Source organism: Pteropus vampyrus, unplaced genomic scaffold (assembly GCF_000151845.1).
Source record: "Pteropus vampyrus isolate Shadow unplaced genomic scaffold, Pvam_2.0 Scaffold311, whole genome shotgun sequence".
NCBI lineage: Eukaryota > Metazoa > Chordata > Mammalia > Chiroptera > Pteropodidae > Pteropus > Pteropus vampyrus.
Window position 1 is genome coordinate 2,226,107 of NW_011889092.1, and position 10,715 is coordinate 2,236,821.

General features: G+C 37.9%; 1 protein-coding gene and 1 pseudogene across 7 annotated transcripts in view; one reads left to right on the top strand and one right to left on the bottom strand.

Annotated features, from left to right (window-relative positions):
• Positions 1-10,623, bottom strand: part of NUP98 (nucleoporin 98) — an 81,741-nt gene extending 71,118 nt beyond the window's left edge. For 4 of the 7 annotated variants that reach the window (XM_011377431.2, XM_023521666.1, XM_011377430.2 and 1 more), the window contains exon 1: positions 10,484-10,622. The gene's annotated coding sequence lies outside the window, so the exon portion shown is untranslated. Of the gene's footprint in view, positions 1-9,390; positions 9,469-10,483 lie in introns of all 7 variants that reach the window. The other 3 variants (XM_023521667.1, XM_011377433.2, XM_011377429.2) reach the window with 2 other exon arrangements.
• On the top strand, positions 5,756-5,874 carry LOC111730392 (annotated as a pseudogene).
• Positions 10,624-10,715: the final 92 nt, after the last annotated feature.

Genomic DNA, 10,715 nt, shown 5'->3' on the forward strand with positions numbered 1-10,715 from the left:
ATATGCAATCAAAATGTCCACGGTTGGGATGTACACAACTGTATTTTGAAAGGCTCCTCCAGTGACTCTAATGCTTTCCCTTGGAACTAAAGGCTGTATTTCATGTAATTATCATTTCTCTTTCAATAATGAGATCTGCTTTAAGTTTCTCGCCTTCCCAATTTATCAGGTGTCACAAAGTGACAAACTGGGCCTTTACCATACTAACTGGTGACTCTCTTTTCCAGGAGAAATACTCTTGGAAGTACTCAGCAGAAGTCTAGACCTCTATGGGTCTATCTACATATTTGCTTTTCAAGAGTTCATTCTGAATTGACAGTTGTGCTAGGGGTTAGATGTCTGGACTAACTCATTTTAATTGCAATCTCTCTCCTCTGCTCTCTTGGGTCACAGTCCCTACTAGATTCACTTTCCTGTATCTGCTAAGATTTTTGACTCATCATCAGTAAGGCAAAAACTATGAGTTGTAATACAGTTATCATGCTAAATTTGTGATCCACTTCTTTTCACCCCCATAAACAGCAATTTGTTCATGTAAGTCTGACATCTATGTAGCAGACAGGTTAGGATTCAAAATCTGAGCAATAAAATTTTTCTCTGTGAAACTGGTCTTTATAGATGATTTTAGTGCTTATCTGAGTTGCAGTGGGCACTAGGTTTTACAGACCAAATTCATAGCTCCTAACAATCAGAATTTGATTTTTAATAATCTTATCCTAACACAGAAACCTAGCATCACACATATATTTCAAAAAGGGATCTGTAGTAATACCCTGAGAAACATCTCATAGTTTATAAGCTCTTATATATTATCTCAACATCCTTAAAAGGATATTATGCATCATCGCCTGTATTTAACAGATGAGAAAACAGGATCAGATGTTTAGCAAGTTTCTCAAGGTTAAAGAAGTGCTCCAGTTTAACCCATCTTCTGACATCCCATTAACACTCTAAATCCTAGGAAGGACTACACTAAACAAAAGCAAGAACATGTGTAGTACTACAGAAATTCATCTGTTCCAGACCCAAGAACAAGGGACAATGCAGGGACCGAATCCAATTTAGACTCCTGGAAGAAAAGCATCTCACTCAAGCTCAGCCTATCTTTTTGGTTCTGGCAAAGATAAGCTTGGCTTAGTCTCAACCTTCATAATAGTGGAATTCTAAGTGTACTTTAAAAAATTATCACCATGGGAGCAAATCAAGATTTTGGAAATAACCTCATGATTTTTATTACTGCTAGAAATTAAGAAATAGCTAATACATTTAACCCTTTGCTCTCTGAACAAATCGTTTTCCTGACTATGCTATGAAACATCACTGACTCAATGAAATATGCACTTCTTCTACCTTGGACCCTGCCAAATGACCTACTAATTCATTCTTTCATAAGTCTTCCCTAACTCTAGCAATTAGTCATTCCTCTGGGTTTCCACGGCACTTTACAATTTGTTTACATCTATCTAATACAGGGTGTATTGTATACATACGTATATATATATGTATGGAGAAATGCTCATGTATATATTATCTTTAATTAGCTGACAACATTTAAAATAAATTTTTGGTTTTTCATGATAAACCTGATGATAAGCAAACTAGACTGTAATTATTTCATGGCAATAACAGTCTGCAGTTTAGCAGCAACTGCACCCTTATGTCAGAGCCATGTACTGTCCAAATGTGCCACAATACTCATCCACTATCACTCACTTTCATCAGCTGCCTAGTTCCAACAGGCTTTGGGTTTGTAACTTAATATAATCAGAGAAAGGACCCATACTTTAAAAACTCGAAGAGCACGTAAGTGCCAGGAAGCATAATAAGGAAGTCAAAATTAAGTCATAAGATGAACTGAAAATGTGAGAAAAAATTCCTGGGGATTTAGAATGTAAACTAGGCCTCAAGGGACCAGAAATTGAAGAAAGGAAAAGATCCCAAGTAAGGTAACACAAGAATAGGTATTTGTGTACCTATCCTATCTGGCCTAATACCTGAACACCAAGCCCAGTTTCCCTCATACGACAATCATATAATAAATGTACTTAGTTTATTATGTGGTGATGCCACTAATCTTAAATGACCCCAACTAAAAGAGTGAATCAGAGCACTCTGCTAAGTATGTACCCAGGATATAGTATCAAAAATAAGGCACCACCAGAACATCTGAACAGTTAAACTTTGAGAGTTATTTCAAATAAAGGTTGTTTAATGAAAAAAAGCATGTTGTGATAGTTTTGTACAGTGTCAATTAGTTGCTGAACTTATCATGGTGATCACTTTTTTAGGTAAATAAATGTTGAATAACTATGGTATACACCTGAAACTAATATAATATTGTATGTTAGCTATATTTTAATAAAAATCTTTTAAAAAAAGGAAAAAAGCAGTTGTGAAAAGATATATTTGGCAGATTCTTTACGTAAGATAAAAAAGACAATACATGTTACTTAGTAAAAGTAAAGAAGAAGTCTAAAAAAATATATAGAAGTGGTGTCTCTGGAGAGAGGAAAGTAAATGAAACATAGGGCAGAAGATTCAGAGGATCCAAACTTTTCTGTAATATTCCCTCTATTAACAATAACAAAAGATTAATAGGGTGCAGTTATTTGCATTATTTTTCCATTTTAAAAAATGTAGAAAATCCATTCAAAAAAGAGAAAGAAGTAATCCTAGGTAGAGACTGAAATGTGCGAAACTTCTAATCCATTTGAGTTTAAAGGCATATCACACATTCCTGGAATAAATCATACTAGCTAACATTTGAGTTCTTACTATGTCCCGGCCATTATTCTAAGCACGTAAACTTCCCAAGAATCCCATAAGGTATTTTTATCTCTATTTTACAAATGGTGAAATTGAGGCAGAAGAAGAACGTGCCCCAGATCACAAAGCTATCATAGTCATGCACTGCATAACGGTTCAGTCAACAAGGGACTGCCTATTTGACAGTGGTCCATAAGTGTACTGCATGGCCTGGGTGTGTCCTAGTAGCTCTACCACCTAGGTTTGTATAAGTACACTCTATGATGTTAGTACAACAAAGAAATCGCCTAATGACACATTTCCCAGACCACATTCCTGTGAAGTGACACATGACTGTATTGACTCCAGAAGCTATGTTCCTAGAGTCTAGCTAGAGCCTAGAGCTGTCCTAGAGAAAGAACAGTGACAACTAGAGGGAAATGATTTTGCATTCACTATAAATGAGACTACACACCCAAAATTTGGCAGTATTGACCCAGCACTATCAGGGGAAAGAGACATGTCTCTGGCAAACATGGGCATTGTAGTTACCAGACAGGTAATGTCTTATGGACTAATGATTTATAAGGCATACCCATAGCCTAGATGATGTTTCCTGCAAAGATTAAACACTTCCTTTATGGATGAACATACTTACACTCCTTGCAATTTGTTTTTTGTGTGTAAGACATATTTAGAAAGGATAAAAATGAAATAGTGCTTTACAGAAAGAGACAATGCTCTTAAATTTACTCTGCTCTCTATGCTCGATTTTCTAATTAATAATCCAGAATGTCAGATACAAGAAAGAGGTAGCCTTAATAACATCAGTAGTCCAGTATTCCCACACTGTCCCAACTGAAGTTCATTCAATAAACTGATGTCCTGGCTTTTACATCGACTTTTTGTGAGCTTTGTGAACTCTACGCACAATGACAAAACTTAGTTTTCTTCCAGAAAAGTGGTGGACAGACACATGGTAACAACCAAGCAACTGCCAACTTTAAATGCTATCTGAATGACTAAGCAAGCTTGCTGCTCTCTGACAATACAAAGTTACACAAATGGGAAGTACAGGCACACCTTGGATATACTGCAGGTTTGGTTCCAGATCACCACAGTAAGGCAAGTATCACAATAAAGTGAGTAACAATATTTTCACTGGTAGAAGGTCTTGCCTTCAATTTGGAGGGGCGGGGTGGGGCGGGGAGGAATGCATCATCTCTGTAAAGTGCAATCATTAAAGCGAAGTGGAATAAAATGAGGTATGCCTGTAATTTTTCCTTTCCACTTCACTGAGTTCCTTTGTATCAAACTCAGTAAAGAGCAAAAACAAGTATTTGGTTAGATGAATGTACTAGTTTAAAAATTATTTTTTCATATAGTCTCTCATCTAACCTTCACAAAAATACTAGAGGAAGACAGAAATTATCATCCATAGTTACACTGAAGGGAAAAATGTTGATTTTTGCCTTGGATAAGAGAGGAAGCTTGGTTAGGAGTTAGGTAGAACTCCAGGAAGAAGAGATTAGTTTACTCTTAATCACCTAATATCACACATCCCAGCAAATCTGCTATCCTCTTGTCTTACAGTACCTTTCCTATGACTGAGCCCCAGAAATCAAGTCTTTTTCATTTTGTTAGAACATTAACTTTTTTTTTCTAAAAACTATGTCCTCTTTCTCAAAATTGCTGCTCAAGCCTCACCTGTTTCACAAGACTTCCTCAAATTAGAGCCTTCAGACTCTTATCTTATAGAAACACTTCCCCTTCCCCTCTCCTTCCACTCGTTACATACACTAACGCCTCCTAGCTGTTAGTTATGCAATATATTTGTTGTTATACCTGCACCTTGAGCGTAAGAGCTGTTTGCTGCTCTGATAAACAGCATCTTGAGTTTGCTCAATTTCTCCCATTAGGGTGTAAATTAACTAAAAATAACTCATAGTATCTAATACAGCTCCTACCTTACATAGTCGAGTAGCAATTTTTTCATCCCTTTAACATAACTGTCATTTTAAAAACAGTAGTGAAAAGAGTACAATAGCTTTGGAGTGAGACATATCTGTATTTAAATCTCTGCCACTTATGTCTACAATTCTCTGTAAATCAAAAATTAATTCAAAATAAAAAGTAAAAAAGGAATTGAAAACCTCTGCCACTTGCTACTGTATAACTGTAGTTAAGGCATGATACCCAACTTCTTAGACCTCGATTTCTGCATCTGAACAATATACATTATACGGCCTCCAACAAAGGACTGTTAGAAGAAAGTTGTCTCAAACTAGAGCTCCTCAAAAGGAGGTTTTTGTTTTTCAACCTATGCTTTACAATATTTTAAATTAGAAAAGTATAATTTCTCTTCACTCTAAACCATGACTGATCAATGCCTAACTAGAACTTCATACATAACATGTTCCCCAATACTTCAGTGTCATCTACTGACCATGTATCACAACCATAAAGCACTACTGCAAACAACAGAACACAATATACTCAGGTCACTCTGATCATCTATTCTTTTCCACTCATCTCACATCTCTAGCCTCATTCCCTACTACTCATCTTTATTTACAAACCAATTTGTCTATTTCTTAAGAAGCTTATTACAGGCAAGAAGAGTTAGGTGTGCAGATAACAGTAATCTTGTCTCACAGAAGCACAAGGAAGCAAGGCTAAACAAAGGTATGAAGTGATGAGTGACTGCAACACATATTCATGGAGGACAAACTGTTCCCTATGTGAATAGATAGTCCTAATTCAGGCAACTCGATTTTTTTTCAGGCTTTCAATTCTTTCCCCTTGATCAGTGGTTTTCAAATATTTTTAGCTATGGAACCCCATATATAAAAAAGACATCAGCAGAGGCTACCTTGGCTGAAGTAAAGAGGGGTAGGTACAGTGGAGACTTTTCAAAGAAGCTTAGGGGCTATATGCTCTATTGTGAAAAATCATTGTCCTAGATCAGTGGTTCTCAAAGTGTGGTTCAAAGTTCTCTAAAAGTACCCAAGTCTACAGCCATGCCACCCTGAACACGCCGGATCCCGTCTAATCTCAGAAGCTAAGCAGGGTTGGGCCTGGTTAGTACTTGGATGGGAGACCACCAAGGAATACTGGGTGCTATGGACTTAAAAAAATAATAATAATAAATAAAAATAAAAGTAAAAATACCCAAGACCTCTTTTGAAGGAGTCTATGAAGTCAAAACTATTTTCATAGTAAGTATTAGACATTATTTGCTTTATTTTACTGTGCTGACCTCTGCATTGAGGTGCAAAAATCAATGGTATATAAAACTGCTATAACCTGAGCACGAATAAGGACAATGACCCCAAACTGTACTAACAGTCACTGAATTCTTTACTGCCACCCACTTATAGTACAAAAACATCTTTGACTTGAATGTCCTTGATGAAGCACTAAAAAGTATTGATTGTATCACTTCTCAAAATTTCAGTACACATCTTTTTAATATTCTGATTATTCTTTGGAATAAAATGGAAAGTACTCAAAAGCAAGTGTGCCTATTGAAATACAAGGGTTATCTCAAGGTAAAACATTTGTGTGGTTACTTTTTGAGTAGAAAGCTGAACCAGCATATTTTTTTCATGGAACACCATTTTTATTTCAAAGAATAAATGACAAACTATGGTTATTCAGATTTAAAGTGAAAATTAGAATTTTGAAAGCTTGTGTCCACCACAATGAGCTTGTCAGCTTCCCAACTCTTAAACAGACTCATCTAATGAGATGAGTGGAAGAAATATTAACAACTGTACAATTAAATTTGTTAACATTTGGAAGAGTTGTATAACTTAGTGAACCAATAATTTCTAAATGACCAATGTATGATGTCATAAAATCATGCGTGAATAAATACCCACTCAAAGTGCATGGACAAATGAATTTTAATATAACAGAGTACCTAAAGTTCAATGATATAGTTTCAGATTCCACATTGCAACAAACCTTTAAAAAAGTTTGAGTGCAATGTCAATAAATATCTACGATTATTTGAAAAGGCTATTAAAAACTCCGTTTGATTATTAAAGATATCCAAACTGTAAAAAACAAATAAATCAACCTTCCCTTTCCAACTACATATCTGTATGAGGCTGGATTTTGTTCACATACTTCAACCAAAACAACACATTAACCATCTGAATGCAAAAGATCTGCAAATCCAGTGGTCTTCTGTTAAGTCAGACTTTTAAAGAGATCTGCAAAAAAGGAAGACAACGCTGCCCTTGTCATTAACTTATTAAATTTTTCATAAAATGGTTTGTTAGCAGATTAACTTTCAAAATCTCTTAAAATCTGTTTTAAAATGAAATTATTTTAATTTCTGCACAGTAAATACCAGTAGGTATAACCTACCTAAATAAAAACTGTTTCAAGTCTTCAACAATTTTTAAAAGCATAAAGGAGTCTAGAGACCTCACACTTTGAGAACAGCTATCCTAGACTATTGCTATAGGCTCCTTCTAATTAATTTGCCTGACTCCAGTTTCCCATCTTCTAACCTACCCTACTACTACTCCCAGCGTAAACTCACTCTTAGTATCAGGCTTAGCTAATTAGAGCTGTATTTTAAAGAAATAATTTGTAGTCCTCTACTGAAAATTTCCAATTGTTCCACATCACGCTGAATTAAGTACAAGTTCTCCAATATGGCAAATAATTCTCAGTATTTATTAAATTCTCAGTGTCAGTACAGTGGGTCAAAACCTCCCATCAGTGCATATTTATGTGGAATCAAGTGTATCAGTGAAATGAAAAGATAATGGAACCACAAAGCATCACACTTTCAATTACATTGGTTCAACTACAAGCTCTTTTGCTTTATTTACCCAACAGTCTATCCCTTTTCAAATAAGAACTTGATTTTTCTTATACTAGAGAATGGGAGGCTACCACAGAAATGAAACAAGAAACTAGAGAAAATGAGTCTAGGACTCTTACTCTTTTCAGCTTCACAACACCAGAGGTTCACCAATATAAAGGTTTTTCAAGGACAATTTTAACACAATGCAACTTATTAGCTAACTTTAAAAGCATACATCTGGCAACATAAAAGTATGATTTTACTAAAATATTGGGAATGTTTTCTCTAGAGAAGTGATCTCGATCAGGGACAATTTTGCCCAGAAGACATATGACAATGTCTAGAGACATTTTGGATTGTTACAACTTGGGGACGGGGGTATTACACGAATCTCTAATAGGTAGAGGCCAGGAATGTTGCTGAATATCCAACAATAAACAAGACGGCTCCCCGACAATGAAGAATTACCTAGGCCAAAATGTCAATAGTGCCCAGGCTGAGAAACCTAGCTCTAGAGACGTACTATGTCAAATACAGCAGGTCCTCCAATGTCATTTCGCTCAACGTGGTTTTGTTATTATGATGAGATGGCATAGGAACTCGTTTATATCAATTAGCCTGTCATAAAATTGGTTTCCTCATGTTGTTTCGCAGTACTTCCAAGAACTTATTAATGATGCTAAATGAGGGCTTATGGTACTGAGGTTCAATTCCACATACAAAGAATGCACCAAATTCTCAAGAAATGGTGTTTACATACTCTGCCTCTAATACCTATCGTTAAATCTCTAAATACTCTAACCTTCAACAGATTTCATAATTACAGATGTGCTATGTATTGGAAATTAAACATCAATACTACTATCCCTTACTTCCTAGGTTAACTGCCACCATAAAAAATATCACAATAAAATAATCCATTTTTTTTAATAAGCTGTGAAATTGGCTCCCTAAAAGTTCTACTTGTTCTTAGCTATGTAAGAGCTAGTGAACATGAATAGTCAGTTATCAAATTACCACGTAACTTATGAATGGTATAGGTCCTCTTATCTGGGCCCCATATTTCAGGAGCACACAAATACTCAGTCACCTTACAGATTATTTTTAACGCCTCCATATTTGTTTATTCATTCAAGCAAACACATTTACTGAGGGCCTATGATGTGCCAAACAACCTGAACAGAAAGACAAAAATATTTTACCACAGTCTAACAAAAAGACAAACAGTTAAAACACAAAGTGATTTGTGCTATAAATAGAAGTATCAAATAAGTGTTATGAAAGTTTGTAGGGGAGAGAATGCCAAGAAAGGCTTTTCAGAAAGTGATGCCTGAACTGAGTAAATGTCACAGAAAATATACCCTGTTCATGTCTTCATATTTAGACCACAGTTCTCTTCTGTTCTTGTACACTATTTTTCAGTTTTTGCTTTGTCATCTAAACAAGAGCAAAGTGACCTCTGACTGATATAAACACATCAAAGAGGCAACTAATTCAATTTCATCAAACCTTAATGAAGAGTCAAAAAATAATTCCATCAAAATATTTCCCAGTACCTCCATCTTGTCCAACTTTTGGTTGTTTTTAAAATAGCCTGACTTCTTCCACCAAATAAATATACCATCTGTCACCCAGTTAACAAGTGCTTCTTTCTGAATTTTTAAGACTGTAACAGGGAATTCTTACTGTTCTTTCCTCTAGTTAGTTTCTTCTTTCAAAATAGTTTAATTTTCTCATCTTCTATTACAAAACTTTGAATTGTGTACCAGAGAGAAATCATGGGTTCCAAAGTACAAGAAATACAAATGACTGCTGCCTACCTTTCTAAGTTTCGTTTATATTTCCTGCTTTCTGTTCAGTACTGCTGTGGGCCACTAACTGGACTTTCTTCTGAGTCCCTAGCAGTTGACACAAATAAAAAATCTTACATTTGCAACAGGAAGCTAGCCAAGGACTTTTAGTTTTACCCATTTGTTTTCCAATATATAACATTACTGACATTCTTTAACCAACTTTCAAGTTTTCATGGTCTAGATAAGGGTACCACTAATCAAGCGTCTGTCTGCCGAACAGAGCTGGTAGTAACTAAGTACGCAACGCTATTGAAGAATATATCTGCTTCCAACTACCGAATACTCCTGGCCTCTTCACAAAGGGAATTCTCAATAATGGAAGGCTGGAACACCCAGAAAGGGTGATGTAGCACACAGATTTCCAGACTGAGTCAGATCTGGCATTGGCTAATTCTGTCCCCTCTCTGGGCCTCGGTTTCTCCAACTATAAAACTTGCACGTGATGTAGGGTAGGAAGATTAGCTTAATTTCCAAAATCCTTATGGCTATCCAGAAACCCCATCATTCCCCTCTTCTAGCTTTACATGGAACACGTGGGAGACCAGAAAATAATCTTTTACTCCACTAAACCGACCTTAATTCTCGGATATGTCTTAAAAAGCTAACAAACTCCCGACCCATCATCCACCCTAACCCCGGGACAGCGAATTTCCCCTGTAGGAGAGGCCAAAGCAAATAAAGCCCATCCCACACGACAGTCAAGGAAGTACTGGGAACCCATTAAGGATTTTAAGGCGCTGCCATCGCAAAGGACCGGCCCACCTAACCACGGCCGGGCAAATGAATGAGTACAACCGGGTAGATGGACGCTTCCTGAGCGTAGGCTGCGACATGAGACCCCTCACCCCGACCCCAATCCCCACGGATAGCAATTCCCTCCAGCTTCCAAGGAGCCGGGCCTCAGGGCCGCAGGGCTCCGCCCCCTCCGTCAGGGCAGAAGGTGCGCGCCGGGGCGCGAGACTTCGGCGCGGAGGGCCTGGGACGCCCCGCGCACCGCCCGCCCAGAGGGGAGGAGGAGCCTGTCGGCCCCGGGCCGCCACCGCCCCGGCTCCCGACTTACCGCGGTGCGGTGGGGGAGGGGAAATGTCAGGAGTGAGGGCCTAGGCCCGACCGCCACCCGCCGCTCAGAGCAGCGCGCGGCCACCACGAAACCGTCGCCGCCGCCGCCACCGATACCGACCGCCGCTTCGGGCGCAGCGCGCAGTGGGCCCGACTGCGTCACACGCCGCCCGCCGTCAGAGGCTCGCTCCGGGTGCTCCGCCCTCGCTGCCTGCGCATTGGCAGACGCCGCC